Here is a 16,481-nt window from a genome sequence, read left to right on the forward strand (position 1 = left end):
GGAGGCCACGGAAGGAGTGTTGTATGGCATTGAAGCTCGTCTGTACGTTTGTTAACACCGTGTCCAAAGAAGGGCCAGATATATACAGAATGGTGTCGTCTGCGTAGAGCTGGATCCGAGAATCACCAGCAGCAAGAGCGACATCATTGATGTTTACAGAGAAGAGAGTCGGCCTGAGAATTGAACCCTGTGGCACCCCCAAAGAGACTGCCATGAATTTGGCGGTTGATCTGCTTCTGTTCTGTGGGAGGCACTGTGTGCTCTTCTTGAAGGATGGGTCCCGGTCTCTCCGGGGCCATGGGATCCGGGGAGTCGGGGGTGGTCTGCCGGGCATTGGGATGACAACTCGGGATGAGGAGCGGTTTTAGCGGGTGGAATAGTGGGGACCAATTGGAGGTTTACTTAGTAGCAATGCAAATATCATACCAAACTGTTTTTGATATACACAGAGGGCCATTATTAGCTTGTTTTAACCACTCCTATATAAACAGTAAATTATCGGACACGCAACAAGAAGGTCTGATTTCATTATTACTGAAACAGGATCCAAGTGGTACAGTTGATGTAGGAAGTTTATATACACTTAGGTTGGAGTTAAAATTTGTTTAAACAGCTGGAATTTTCCAAGCTGTTTAAAGGCACAGTCAACTTAGTGTATGTGAACTTCTGATCCACTGGAATTGTGATACAGTGAATTATAAGTGAAATAATCTGTCTGTAAACAATTATTGGAAAAATTACTTGTCATGCACAAAGTAGATGCCCTAACCGACTTGCCAAAACTATAGTTTGTTAACAAGAAATTTGTGGTGTGGTTGAAAAAACTAGTTTTAATGACTCCAACCTAAGTGTATGTAAACTTCCGACTTCAACTGTATATATATATATATATATACTGCTCAAAAAAATAAAGGGAACACTTAAACAACACAATGTAACTCCAAGTCAATCACACTTCTGTGAAATCAAACTGTCCACTTAGGAAGCAAAACTGATTGACAATAAATTTCACATGCTGTTGTGCAAATGGAATAGACAACAGGTGGAAATTATAGGAAAATTAGCAAGACACCCCCAATAAAGGAGTGGTTCTGCAAGTGGTGACTACAGACCACTTCTCAGTTCCTTGTCACGGTCGTCCTCTTCTTCATCTGAAGAGGAGAGGCGAGAAGGATCGGAGGACCAAAATGTGGCGTGGTATATGTTCATCATGAATTTTAATAAAGAAAACACTGAACACTGAAACACTATACAAAAACAATAAACGAAATAACAACTGTGAAGCTAATGAGAACTGTGCTGAAACAAGCAATCAACATAGACTATCACCCACAAACAAACAGTGCAACCCAGGCTACCTAAGTATGATTCTCAATCAGAGACAACTAATGACACCTGCCTCTGATTGAGAACCATACTAGGCCGAAACATAGAAATCCCCAAATCATAGAAAATCAAACATAGACTGCCCACCCCAACTCACGCTCTGACCATACTAAATAATGAATACAAAACAAAGGAAATAAAGGTCAGAACGTGACATTCCTATTATTCCTGGCTGATGTTTTGGTTACTTTTGAATGCTGGTGGTGCTTTCACTCTAGTGGTAGCATGAGACGGAGTCTACAACCCATACAAGTGGCTCAGGTAGTGCAGCTCATCCAGGATGGCACATCAATGCGAGCTGTGGCAAGAGGGTTTGCTGTGTCTGTCAGCGTAGTGTCCAGAGCATGGAGGCGCTACCAGGAGACAGGCCAGTACATCAGGAGACGTGGAGGAGGCCGTAGGAGGGCAACAACCCAGCAGCAGGACCGCTACCTCCGCCTTTGTGCAAGGAGGAGCAGGAGGAGCACTGCCAGAGCCCTGCAAAATGACCTCCAGCAGGCCACAAATGTGCATGTGTCTGCTCAAACGGTCAGAAACAGACTCCATGAGGGTGGTATGAGGGCCCGACGTCCACAGGTGGGGGTTGTGCTTACAGCCCAACACCGTGCAGGACGTTTGGCATTTGCCAGAGAACACCAAGATTGGCAAATTCGCCACTGGCGCCCTGTGCTCTTCACAGATGAAAGCAGGTTCACACTGAGCACATGTGACAGATGTGACAGTCTGGAGACGCCGTGGAGAACGTTCTGCTGCCTGCAACATCCTCCAGCATGACCGGTTTGGCGGTGGGTCAGTCATGGTGTGGGGTGGCATTTCTTTGGGGGGCCGCACAGCCCTCCATGTGCTCGCCAGAAGTAGCCTGACTGCCATTAGGTACCGAGATGAGATCCTCAGACCCCTTGTGAGACCATATGCTGATGCGGTTGGCCCTGGGTTCCTCCTAATGCAAGACAATGCTAGACCTCATGTGGCTGGAGTGTGTCAGCAGTTTATGCAAGAGGAAGGCATTGATGCAATGGACTGGCCCGCCCGTTCCCCAGACCTGAATCCAATTGAGCACATCTGGGACATCATGTCTTGCTCCATCCACCAACGCCACGTTGCACCACAGACTGTCCAGGAGTTGGCGGATGCTTTAGTCCAGGTCTGGGAGGAGATCCCTCAGGAGACCATCCGCCATCTCATCAGGAGCATGCCCGGGCGTTGTAGGGAGGTCACACAGGCATGTGGAGGCCACACACACTACTGAGCCTCATTTTGACTTGTTTTAAGGACATTACATCAAAGTTGTGTGGTTTTCCACTTTAATTTTGAGTGTGACTCCAAATCCAATACCAATCAAAGCACCTCAACTGGCTTGAAATAGAATAGTACAACAGAACATGCTAGAGCTGCTTTTTAGGTCTTGTTTCTAGCGTTGTCTTTAAAATATCTCACCTGGTGATGAGCAATACAGTTCGGGTTAGAAGCATTTCTTTAAAATATACATGTTTATTCATGAGGTTTATTTTCGATTACAGCTGTAAGCACGCTTTGTTGGTATAGCATTCTGTTTCAGCCATAATGTGAAAAGTCAGCAAGTCTGCTGCTTTCTTATTTAGGAACACAATGATGCTTTCTGTGCACAATGTTTTAAGTATAAAATAGTGTTTTCTGGTGTGAGATGGGTACGATACTGATGGGAGTTAAACAATAGTTCTGTTATCTGGGAGTTTTAGACACTTTCTCTCACAGCGTGATTCAAAGCAGAATTCCAGAGCCTGCACCAGAATTATATATTTTTTATCTGAAAAAATAACAGTTGCTCTGTCATCAGTTGTGGATTCACTGGAACAGATAAATAATAATCAACATAATGAGATGTCATGATGAAATGTGAGATGGAGAAACGGAAGTAGTGGTAATGAGGATTCCATGGTGATTGGCTGTGAAGGCCAGTTAAGGCAGGGTCAAGGCGATGGACAGAGGTATAAATGTGGACCAACGAGGATAAACGGGGTGAAACGGCTACTTTAAGACATCATGAGATGGCCAGCCAGTGTTCTCTCTTCGTCTTTACTGTACATTCTATAGGCTAACAGCATTAGAATGTACAGCACTTAGTCTGACTGTATACATACATTCATGGTGTCGGTCAGCTTCTGGTTTATGAATGGCTCTTTGATTCAAAGTCAGCACTCTACTCAACAGTCTATAATAAAGTGGCAATAACATGGTAGGAGGATGGTAACAAGGTATACCTATAGGTTTGTACATTTCCAATGGATAGGCTATGAAAAGGTTCCTTTCTCGAAAATCTTCTCTCAAGTCTCTCTTTTCACTCTGAGCCAGACACAAAACATTAAAGGAGTGTGTTTTATTGCAGGTATTCTGGGATTTAGGCCACCGCAGGATGGTGTTCTTTCAGCTCCCTCCACCTTTGGAGTGTCATCTCATTCACCTGCTTTCCTTTCTGTATAAGATATTTTGTCAGGCCAGAACCATCAGTCCCAAAATAGAAGTCCTATTTTTACATTTCCAAATGTAGAGAAGAGCACTAACACAGAGCATTGCTAATAAATTACAAAGTGCCTCCACACAGAAGGGAAAAGTCATTGTCAGAAACTTCTCAGGAAATTGAACATTTTCCCATTTAACGAACATACAATTATATAACTTCACAACCTACTTCGAATATATTTTCTTTGTCCTAAAGTCATGGAATGTTCAGAGTACATTGAGGGGTTACTGCTGTCAATACATGTAAAAAATATTCAAATGGTAAAAATGGAGTTACACGGTTTTCATCCGACAGCGACGGAATATACGTCAGACCATATTGTCAGACCATACATTGTCAGACACTATATTGTCAGACACTATATTGTCAGACCACATATTTTGAATATACAGTAGAAGAGAATAACACTGAAAAATGGAAATGTTTCTAGTTTTCCAACACAAAATACTATTACTTTTCCCATGTGTTTTTTCTCTCTCGATTCAGTCAGGAAACGCCACATATTTCATTTGTACATTTATTAGAAAATTATTTTACAATACATACAATACCTTAGTCTTGGCGTTAGGCTCTGCTCCTTCGCGGTAGCTCACTGCCAGAGCATGCATGATAAGATAATTATAATAACAGGCAGTGAGCAAGGTACGCTGTACAAATCCCTCTGTCCCAAAGCAGAGCCCAAACAGGTGGAGGCTGGGGTGGGGGGTGGGAAAGCAGAAAACAGACATGCATGGTGAGTAACGCATGTTACAGCAATAGCATGCCACCAGGAACACCAGCTTACGCTTGCGCACGGCAGCCAACAGAGAATGTGTGTGTAGAACCTGATTGATTCAATAGACCGCCATATTCAAGTAGTGATGCATCTAATTGGTGCAATATCAGCTGATGCTTTTGCAAAGCTCTTAAGATGCTATCGCAAACCCCTTGAATTTATGTAGCACATTTGCCACTATGTTATTGTTGATGTTGGTGATTTTTTTGCTCTATTTATATCTTATTTAGATGGGAACTAGAATGTGAGAAGGCAGCTGCCCCAGAATGTTAGCAGCAGAGAGGCTGTAGCTGCTGTTATCTCACCACGGGAGTCTGGACTCTGTGTCAGGCCTTGTGCACACTGTGCCATTTCTCAGGGTGATTTTTGGGCCATGTGAGGATCCCTGGCAAGCAGGTCCCGTTTTCATGCTTCCCCGACCGTTAAGGGGCTGTGGAGGAGTTTGTGAGGAGAGTCTGACAGTGGGGTCAGAGTGGACAAGGTAGCCTCTACACAACACGTGCCCCCTGATTTAAAGGACTGTGTAATAAGGACAGGAAGTTGAAGGCAGGCAGGGACACATACATAGACACCCACACAGACACTCACAAAAACATAAGTGCAGTAATTGTATCATAAGAGGAGAGATGAAATAAGTTGTATATTTGTATGGTTCATGATCCTCTATTGTCAAGGTACGTTTATTGGTAACTTGTGGTCTTCAATGATATAAGACCGTTGAGAAGTTAAGGTGCTCTTATGTCCATAACGTACATACAGTAAAATAACACTCACAGCATAAACAACAGACTTGGCTGAAGTGTGTAGGATGTAATTGGGGAGTCTGGTTTCACTCCACCTGTAGTGTAGCCTAATGCTGAGGCCTGTTCCTCCTCCTCTCTATTAACAACACAGGATGCCGTGTCTAAACACAGACTCACTGTTCTCTTCATTTACACGTCCCCTGAGCTTGTGGCTGACAAGGCTGCTGTCTGGACCCTGGTAGTTATACTGAATCACACTTCGTTCTGCATTCCATACAACACCACTGTTTAGGTTCCTGTCACCACAGGAGCAATGTAGCATCTCCGTTTCAGAAATAGTCCTTTGTCATGTCCCCTTGGTCATTAGTTGGGTGTGAAATGTTTATACTGTATGTCTTCCTTGGTTTCACCTCACAAAACCTAGATTACTGTAGCACTATTCAGATGTATTGTATCGTCAACTCTATACAGCATATTTTTATACACAATATTTCTGAACTGACTTTGCTGAATGAGTTCATGGGCTCATGCATCGGATCAAAGTTTTTTGTATTAAGGAGCTGCTCACTGATGGCACAGTTTCATGACATGCCCTCTCAGAACGAAGACAGTGGTATCGCCGTGCTAGATAAAAACATGTAGTTATTTTGCTAGATAATAGCTATATACATCATGTCCAAGTCATATTTCAGTCACAGGCAGGTGCAGTGTGGTTATAAATGTTAATAGCATAATATTTCTATAATTTTTAAGGCAATTTGCCAGCCAAGTGCCCAAATGTGAGTTTAAAAGCTTCTATACCCTAAAAGGGTTCTTCAGCTGTCCCTATAGGAGAACCTTTTGAATAACCCTTTTTGGTTGCAGTTAGAATCCTTTTGTGTTCCATCTAGAAACCTTTCCACAGAGGGTTCTACATGAAACCAAAAAGGGTTCTCCTATGGGGACAGCCAAAGAACCATTTTGCAACCCTTTTTTCCAAGAGTGTACTTGTCACCACATTGTTCCTGGTTCCATTATGCATCACCGTATGTTTCTACGCCTGGCGGATCCTCCTTAGTCAGCCAGGGCCTTGTGGATGTCCCCTGACCCAGTACTGCCATGCTTGAGTTTCTGAGGACCTACTTACTGCAGAGAGCACAGGATGGATTCTGCTGCTAAACCCACTGTCTGTCAGACACGCATCACACCACCACCCATTATGCCCAGTCATTCCTCTAGCTAAGTTTGAACGGAACTCTTTTGATGGCTGTTTTTAGCAACAACTGAAGGTAGGACTCATGCTGACATCAGGGAACTGTAGCAGTTCAAATTCTAGCGTGAAAAGTAAACTGTTAACCCTCGTTATTGTGTTAGAGAAGGGAACAAGCTGATAGGGTTTTTTAAAGCACCATTAGGCTAAACAGGTCTGTACTTTGGGACAGTGGCCTGTCTCTGTGGGGCCTGGTTTCAGAGCTGAGTGCAAATGACTCAGATCAAAGATGGAACCCCAGGAAAAGCTCTGGGAAGATGCTCAGGGACATTTATGATTGGATCAGTGACCTGTCCGTCAAAGCTTTTAAATCTTGTTAATGAAAAGACCTTGATTAAGGGGTGAGAATGAATAATCTGTTGCCCTCCAGTAGGGTTCTATGTGTTGTGAACTCTGGTTAATGGCGGATGCTAGATCCTGTCTAGGCGCTATATGTGAAAGGTCAGATAGCATATGGATAGATGACTGACAGCTCTGAGGCTCCCTCCCCTGGGCTGTGTCTTCAGCTCACAACAGCAGCAGATGGAGGAGGCTTTTCCACAATACGTAGGCTAGCTCACTGAAATGATAATTTAGCAGCACTATATCATTCATTTAGTTTCAGGCTTTTAATTTCAACTTGCCTTTATTGTGTTATTTCACTTCAACCTGCCAGGGATGTTTTAGTTCAATGCTTCATTCCATCCATTGACTTATCTTCTCTATCTCCTTGATTAACTCCACACACCTCCCTTGGATCCGCTCAACGTATTAAGCACATATTTTGGTCGGTGTAGTTCAACTCTAAATGTGCCTCTCGCCCAGAGACACCCCCAGAGCTTTAATCAACTATATAGATGGAACCACATAAATGGAAAAGTCTGTAGAGCGGTAATATCGTGTCTTACATTTTGTACACTGAATTATGTTATTACTCTACGCTGTGATGCTATTAAGTTATGTAATAGGCTTAGTTCTGTCTTGAGTGAGAGAGTCTAGAAAGCTTTTAATTGCTTAATTACATTTCGCTACCATGGTAACTGTGTGTGGTGTACGTTACAAGGGCTCAGGGCTGTAGGTTTGTTATTGCTGAGTCCTTCCTTTGCCGTGTGGATAGTGTTCAGTGTGCTCTTCACTATGCCGGGACAGTGTTAATGATGCAGAACGTATCAGCATACAGAAGCCCCAGCCAAGCCCATCCAGACTGTCTCCTGTTTCCCTGGCTTCTGATCTTTACGGACGCCCATGGTTGAGGAGGAGAGACAGCTCCAACACCCTTCTCTCCCCCCACACACACACCTCCAGCAGACAGGCAGTGCAGTGAGGGGAGAGGTGCTCTCTTCCGTTGCGGTGCTGGTTCAGGTTTCCTCTGCCTCTGGCTGGGAGCACTGGGTTTGACCTTGACTCTGGCCCTGCAGATCAGATCTGCCCAGTGCAGCAGAACCACACCCCTTGCTCCCAGCCCTCTGTCTCTGACAAGTCCTGCCTGGCCTGGCACACGTTCAGCCCACAGCACGGAGAGGAGAGGTAAACACAGGAAAAAAGCAAAGGGATATCAAGGATATTCCGTCTTTCCCTCTTACTCAGCATGAGCATGTAGGTGTGAATATATCTGCATAAATGTGTTTATTTAGAGAGTGAGACCTGGTTGGTCCCCAGAGACCTTAAAACCAATGTCAATGTGGGAAAATGTATTGTGACTTCTCTCTCTTTAGCTGTGCTCATATCAAATCTGTCAATGTTTGTGTGCTTAGTAGTTATTGCATGCATGGGTCCACCTCTCATAAGCCTATGGCTAGAGGTGAGCACGGCGATGCCTTAGTGCTCAGCAGGGGGTGAAGGCAGCTGTGTGGGTGTGGGAGGGAGCGGTGCCAGGTTTAAATGCACTCGTTGAACTATTTGTGCAGTTATGTAAGAATTACAGCCATTACATGAAGTCTCGGCGAGCATGCGCACACACACTTGTTTTTCAGTCCTCGTGGGGACCTAACATTTATTTTCCTAACCCAGAAACCTAACCCCTAACCCTAATTCTCACCCTTAACCTAACCCTGAGGATAGAAGAACAAGACCACACCCACACACCCTTCAGCCTTCCAGAGGGAAGCCGTCTGATAATTTAAACTGAAGGCTTCAGACTTATTGGAGCATTGTGCCATAAACAGCACATGACTGACTGTCAGTGCGAGACCTAGCTAAAAGATGTGTAGGTATTTGCGTGACTGACTGGTGTTGCATCAGGAACGGTGGTCAATAACAGACCCAGCTAGCTATCCAGTTGCCTGGCGTCAGGGTGAGTGACAGTAGCGGTGATTGTAGCTGGGCCAGACTCTGGTCTGCAGTGATTACTACCTTCTCTCCCCCTCTTTCACGTGGACAGTTGAGAGCTCCCGCTGAGACATTTATCCCCCAGCTCTACTGGGCCCACTCAGGGATGCCACTCACTTGCTCTCAGGAAGAAGACTCAATGTGCCTCCCTCCACTGTAACCCTGTTCCTCCACTCTGTCTGCAGAGAACCACTTTCACATTCTTGTTATCTGTCCTCACTCTTTACTGACTGACAGGGGCTGACTGATACGGAGTGATGGGTCACATGGGCACGACACTGTAAACATCACAGTTGTGGGAGTTTTTTTTACATATATTAGGCCTATATGAAATTTGTTTCTGTATTTGCTTTAAAGATTGCTTTTAGCATATTTCCCCCTGGCAATTTGGTGTCATTTACATAATTCAATGTAAATGTTCACATTCATTTGAAACCTTTTTTATGTGTGAAGCATTGAGCCAGCATCCTCACAGCTTCCTGTCGGATCTCCAAGGAAAAACAGTCAGATCAACAGCTCCCTCTCATTGGTTGAGAATGTGATCTGACATAAGTCACTCATGCCATACTGATTATTTTTTAACTGTACAGTATTTCAGAGTGTGTTTTCTCCTAAGCTCAGAGACCTTTCCCAAAACCTGTTTTAGCAATTACTTTCACTGCAATGTGTTTCCACCTGATCTGCTGAGGCCTTTCATGGGGCTGTTAGGAGCTACACAGACTTCTAATGAGAAGCTAGCAATCTTAGCTTTTATGGGATTTTTACAGTCTTACCCAGTGGGTTATGGATAGATTTTTCTCCCCTTTGTGATTTTGCTTCACGTTTCCTGACCTATTGGTCTTTGACAAGGGATACGGTTCCATCTTAGGCAGTAGGTAACAGCTTGCCTTTGGCACCTGGGTTCTAAAATAGGGGTTTTACTTGCTATAAGAAACCTGTGATTGACCTCTGGCTGGCAATATCTTTATTTTGTATTGCTGCGCTATAGATAAACTACTTTTATGGTAGTGTAGTGTAGTTACCTGTTAAGTGTATCTTTCTGACAGGAGAGTGGATGCTCCGGTGTGTGTGCAGGCTCCCCTGTTCATCATTGACTCAGCATATTTGTGCTGTGATGCACTTAGGGGGAAAAGTCTGAACCAGACAGCTTCTTAAAAAAGAGATGACAGAGGAGGAGAGGGCAGATGTCGAGTCCTGCTTCACTGCCCTGCTGACTGGATCCACGCTGTGAGCCAGTTCCCCCAGCCTCCTGCTGTCTCCTACTTGCTGCCTGCAGTCTACACCCGGAGCACTGCGACACAGCCTCCTGCCTGCCTGCCTGGCTGCCCACTCCACCTGGCATCCCTCCTCACACGGAGAGGCCTTTTTCCTCTCAACTTCCTGCTTCTCCCCTGAAGCTGGAGCCATAAATCACAGCCAGGCCAGTGCCTCATCCTCAGCTAAGCCGTAGTCCCTCCTCCTAGCTAGGCCTGCCTGCCTCACCATCCTTCTGGCCCCTCTCCACCAGGCCTCCTCCGGGACCAGCCGCACGCACGCGCACACCAATGGAGGTTGGTAGGAGGAGCTATAGGAGGATGGGTTCATGGTAATGGCTGGAATGGAATAATTGGAGTGGAGTCAAACGTGTGGTTTCCATATGTTTGATACCGTTCCGTTCATTGTATTCCAGCCGTTACAATGAGCCTCCCACCAGCCTCCTCTGCCACACACACACATACACACACAGTCCTCTCACTGCCTTTCCGCCTGCAAAAAAACAAGACACAGTCAGACCACAAACACAGAAAAACAGTAGCGAGCAGAGGAGGGAAGAGGCTGAGGAGGACAGGCGGAAGTAGTGGGCACTTCGCAAACACTGTTCTGTTCCATTTGCATACATATTACATTACCTGACAACCCCATGTAATTTTAAAATGAATATGCTCCACACGTCCTCTGTATGCAATTTCCATGCTACCAGTGCCTCATGTTCACTTCATTATACTATGGCATGTGAGACAAATAACATGTACGGTATGCAAATGGTAAATTGCGTGTCAGCAGCCCCATCTCTGAATAGAGAGGAGATGGAGGGCCGTGCAGGCTGCCGATGCGAGGCATTGCAGGGGAACGTGTGTGTGTGTGTGTGTGTTTGTGTGTGGGGAATGAAAGCAGCACTGCAGTGGAGTGTTGAGTTACAGCGATCCTCCATGACTGCAGTGACATCAAGCAGCTGGAGGCTCACACTGTCTGTCTGCCCTGCACTGCCTGACTGCAGAACGTGCCACACACAGTTATTGTGATAACGGCTACTCTGCTTGTGTGGCTGTTTATGTCCGTGTCTCCCTTTGTGTGAGTTATTGTGTGTGTGTGTGTGTGTTATGTTTGCAGTGTAAGTGTTTCTCTATTATGTGTTTGAGCGAGAGAGAGACTGGTAGAGTGTGAGAGACTGTAGTTCAAGGCTACAGATGTAATCTTGCTGCAGTGGGTCATGTGATTAATCATGGTCTAGGGCCAGTGGATAGTGTCATTTATGGCGAGGGATAATCAACACATTAGATGGGTGCTGCCCCTAGTGGAAATCTCAATCTTAAACTAATCCAATATTCTTCAATTCCACTCCACAACTGCAATTATGTGGAAGTGTGACCACGTTAAAGCTACAGTAACTTAAATGGATGTGATTGTGTGCCCTCTCTCTGCCTGATCCTGGTGGCATGTGGTCAGTGGGCAGGCAGACTGCCTGTGTTTATCTGAGTTAGTGGAGGCTGGGCTCTGTCACCTGTGACTGGGAGGTGTAGGTGTGCTGGGCATGGTGGGGAGCAGCGGAGAAAGAATCTGCTGTGGGTCGACTTGTGCATCACCTTGCGCTTCCATTGACCTTGTCCTCTCTGTCTTCTACATGGTTGCAACCCAGGTCATTCTCCTGTTATGGTGCTGCACTCGACAACCTCAAACCTTCCACAGTGTGTGTGTGTGTGTGTGTGTGTGTGTGTGTGTGTGTGTGTGTGTGTGTGTGTGTGTGCATTTTTCTGTTTGTGTGTGTACAGATCTGCTATTTTAATTTGATCAATCTGTTGTCGCAGAGAATTTTCCTGCACACATCAAACATTAGGCTATAACAAAAAATAATAATATTCTCCCTGACTGTCTAGTTTTTATTTTGGTGATTGTTAGTTTTTAAAGATTATATTATTAAATAATACATTGCTCCATTATATTTTCTACATACTTTATATTTGGTTTTAGTCTTTTAAGTTTACACTGAAAATATTTTACCATTCCGAAGTAAGAAAATATGACAATTCAAATGAAAAAAAATCAATTTCCTTATGAACAATGTATCTAGATAATAATTCACATTTATATTTCTGCAGGATTATTTTCCTGCTGAGAGAAGCATGGTCAAATTAAGATAGCACACCTGTATTTATGTTGGTCATGTATTAACAGTTCCATTCCCTGAAGTTCCATTCTGTCTGAAATAAGCCTAAGGAGACAGGAAGTCAGAAAGTGAGATTTTGGCTGTGGACAGTTATTTCAGTAGGACACCCCTCTGTTCTTCCAAAAACAGAAAGTGGTGCTGACAATAGCAGTTTCATTTTGACCTTCCTCACCAGCTGCTCGCCAGCTTGTACATCCTGGCATGAACTGTTGTTCTAGTGCTGTTCATTTATTTATTACATTTAAGGATGTTGTGGTTTCCTGGCTGGTTAAATCCATACAGTAGGGTCTCTGAGGTCTCAGATGTTCTTCTTGCAATCTTATAGCCTATAGGCTGAGTGGGTTAGGCTATTGATGTAATAACTGTAATATCTTATGTTTCACCGAGTCGTGGCTGAACGACGACATGGATAACGTACAACTGGCTGGGTTTTCCATGCATCGGCAAAATAGAACAGCTCCTTCCGGTAACAGCTGGTGCCGAAATCTAATATTAATGAACTCTCAAGGTTTTGCTCGCCTGAGGTAAAGTATCTCATGATAAGCTGTAGACCACACTATTAACCGAGAGTTTTCCTCTATATTTTTTGTGGCTGTCTATTTACCAATGGCTGTCCACAAACCAATGCTGGCACTAAGACCGCACTCAACAAGCTGTATAAGGCCATAAGCAAACAAGAACATGCTCATCCAGAGGTGGCGCTCCTAGAGACATTAATGCAAGGAAACTTGAATCCGTTTGACCTTATTTCTACCAGCATGTTACATGTGCAACCAGAGGATAAAAACTCTAGAACACCTTTACTCCACACAGAGAGACGCATACAAAGCTCTCCCTCACCCTCCATTTGGCAAATCTGACCATAATTCTATCCTCCTGATTCCTGCTTACAAGCAAAAACTAAAGGAGGAAGTACCAGTGACTCGCTCAATATGGAAGTGGTTAGATGACACAGATGCTAAGCTACAGGATTGTTTTGCTAGCACAGACTGGGATATGTTCCGTGATTCTTCCGATGGCAATGAGGAGTACACCACATCAGTCACTGGCTTCATCGATGACGTCCCATAGTGACCGTACGTACTTACTCAATCCAGAAGCAATGGTAGAGCTGCCGCTTTCAAGGAGCGGGATTCTAACCTGGATGCTTATAAGAAATCCCGCTATGCCCTCCGACAAACCATCAAACAGGCAATGCGTTAATACAGGACTAACATTGAATCGTACTACACTGGCTCCGATGCTTGTCGGTTGTGGCAGGGCTTGCAAACTATTAAGGACTACAAAGGGAAGCACAGCCGCGAGCTTCCCAGTGACACGAGCCTACCAGATGAGATAAATTACTTCTATGCTCGCTTCAAGGCAAGCAACACTGAAGCATGCGTAAGAGCACCAGCTGTTCCGGACGACTCCGTAGCCAATGTGAATAAGACCTTTAAACATGTCAACATTCACAAGGTCCCAGGGCCAGATGAATTACCAGGACGTGTACTCCGAGCATGCGCTGACCAACTGGCAAGTGTCTTCACTGACATTTTCAACCTGTCCCTGACCAAGTCTGTAATACCAACATGTTTCAAGCAGACCACCATAGTCCCTATGCACAAGAACACCAAGGTAACCTGCCTAAATGACTACCGAACAGTAGCACTCACGTCTGTAGCCATGAAGTGATTTGAAAGGCTGGTCATGGCTCACATTAACACCATTACCTCAGAAACCCCAGACCCACTCCAATTTGCATGCCGCCCCAACAGGTCCACAGATGACGCAATCTCTATTGCACCCCAAACTGCCCTTTCCCACCTGGACAAAAGGAACACCTATGTGAGAATGGTATTCATTGACTACAGCTCCGCATTCAACACCATAGTGCCCTCAAAGCTCATCACTAAGCTGTCCCCTCTGTATTGGCCAGGCACAACTCCAAACCATCATTAAGTTTGCAGACGACACGACAGTGGTAGGCCTGATCACCGGCAACGATGAGCCAGCCTGTAGGGAGGAGGTCAGGGACCTTGCAGTGTGGTGCCAGGATAACAACCTCTCCCTCAACGTGATCAAGACAAAGGAGATTGTTGACTACAGGAAAAGGAGGGCCAAGCATGCCCCCATTCTCATTGACAGGGCTGTAGTGGAGCAGGTTGAGAGCTTCAAGTTGCTTGTTGTCCACATCACCAATGAACTATCACGGTCCAAACACACCAAGACAGTTATGAAGAGTGCCCCTCAGGAGACTGAAAAGATTTGGCATGGGGTCTTCAGATCCTTAAAAAGTTCTGCACCATCGAGACTGGTTGCATCACCGCCTGGTATGTCAACTGCTTGGCATCCGACCTCAAGGTGCTACAGAGGGTAGTGCGTATGGCCAAGTACATCACTGGGGCCAAGCTTCCTGCCATCCAGGACCTCTATACCAGGTGATGTCAGAGGAAGGCCCTAAAAATTGCCAAAGCCAACCTAGTCATAGACTGTTCTCTCTGCTACCGCACCGCAAGCGGTACCGGAGCGCCAAGTCTAGGTCCAAAAGGCTTCTTAGCAGCTTCTACCCCCAAGCCATAAGATTCCTCATCAGCTAATCAAATGGCTACCCAGACTAGTTGCATTGACCCCCCCCCTTACGCTGCTGCTGCTACTCTCTGTTTATTCTCTATGCATAGTCACTTCACCTCTACCTACATGTACATATTACCTTAATTACCACGACTAACCTGTGGCCCCTGTACCCTGTACCCATTGAAGGAATATTTTCTGCACAATAGCCTATCCATATTGGCATCTGATATATAACCTACCTTGCATCAGACCCCTCCTCCCCCTCCCAGCCAGGCTGATGGGCGGTAATGTTCCTCTGCAGTGACATGCTTTAAGAGGAGGTAGAGGAGATTGTGGCCCAGCTTAGTCATTAAGAATCCCTTCGCGCTTAATGAAAGATTACTAACTGTTACGTCTAGTGCCCTGGCCAAATTTTCCATTTGACACACAGACCTCTACCATCCATTTAAAACACAGGCCATCCTGCCCCATCCCTCAATGTGATTGGACAGGCACTTTGTTTACTCCCAGAATACAGCCCATAGACATACAACGGAAACAAAATGGCAGCCATTCACTGGCCCTGAATTTGTTATTAGCCAAGCAACTGCACGTTTTATTCTTCTATTGTCAACATGTCATGTTAGCATCTTAGCATAGTATGTGGCAAAATATGTGTACGTTGTCAAGGAGTGCGGTCACGTGTGTTTTGCAAAGCAGAGGATCACTGGTTCGAGCCCGGTATGTCTACAGGGACAGTGGAAGAAGATATACTGTTAGCACCACACTGACGTCAGTTTCACAAGCCGTTTTGAATATTTCATATCCAATACTGCAGTATGTAAAATTCAATCATGTTGTTTTTATGTTTTGGTGTATCCAGTCCAGTGGCTGTGCTCAAATGAATGAGCTGTAGGATGACGCAGAGACTTGTTTAACCTTTAAAGGTTAATGGTCCTTCCCATGATGCCGAGCGGTTCTGAAACAGTCCCAGTGCTTGGATCATGAACTCAGCGATCACAGGGCTGCAGAGAGAGAAACGGTATCTTACACACATCTGACCGGAAAGGGACAAGCCTTTTAAGTCTAATGTTCTGTATAGTGTTTTCCACCTCTTGTTGTATCTGAAAATGTATACATGTTTACTGTTGCTTAGAATTGGACATTGAATCAATGTGAAACCTAGTGGTCCTCCCAGAGATACTGGGATCTTTTGGCCTTTGACTGCTGACCGCTTGGTTTGACCTCTGATTCTTATGAGATGTTTATGTAAGACTCTTGAGCAGTGATGTATCAGAAGAGAATAATATAGGTGAATATATCTGTACGGGAAAAAGAGAAGAACTGTCTCATTATGGAGAGGGTTTGTTTTTATTTGTGATGAGAACAGAAACGGTATACAATAATCTGTGTGCAGTAGGCTGGCTAATCTAACTCAATCCACTTTAGATTCCTAATCATCTGTAATCTGGGACCAGACAGTCAAGGATCTTTGGTTAAGGGAGACTCCTGCTCGTTGTGAGTCAGGACAGAAAAACAATATAGAATCTTATGTTTAGGAC

Source organism: Oncorhynchus nerka, linkage group LG27, assembly GCF_034236695.1.
Source record: "Oncorhynchus nerka isolate Pitt River linkage group LG27, Oner_Uvic_2.0, whole genome shotgun sequence".
NCBI classification, from domain to species: domain Eukaryota; kingdom Metazoa; phylum Chordata; class Actinopteri; order Salmoniformes; family Salmonidae; genus Oncorhynchus; species Oncorhynchus nerka.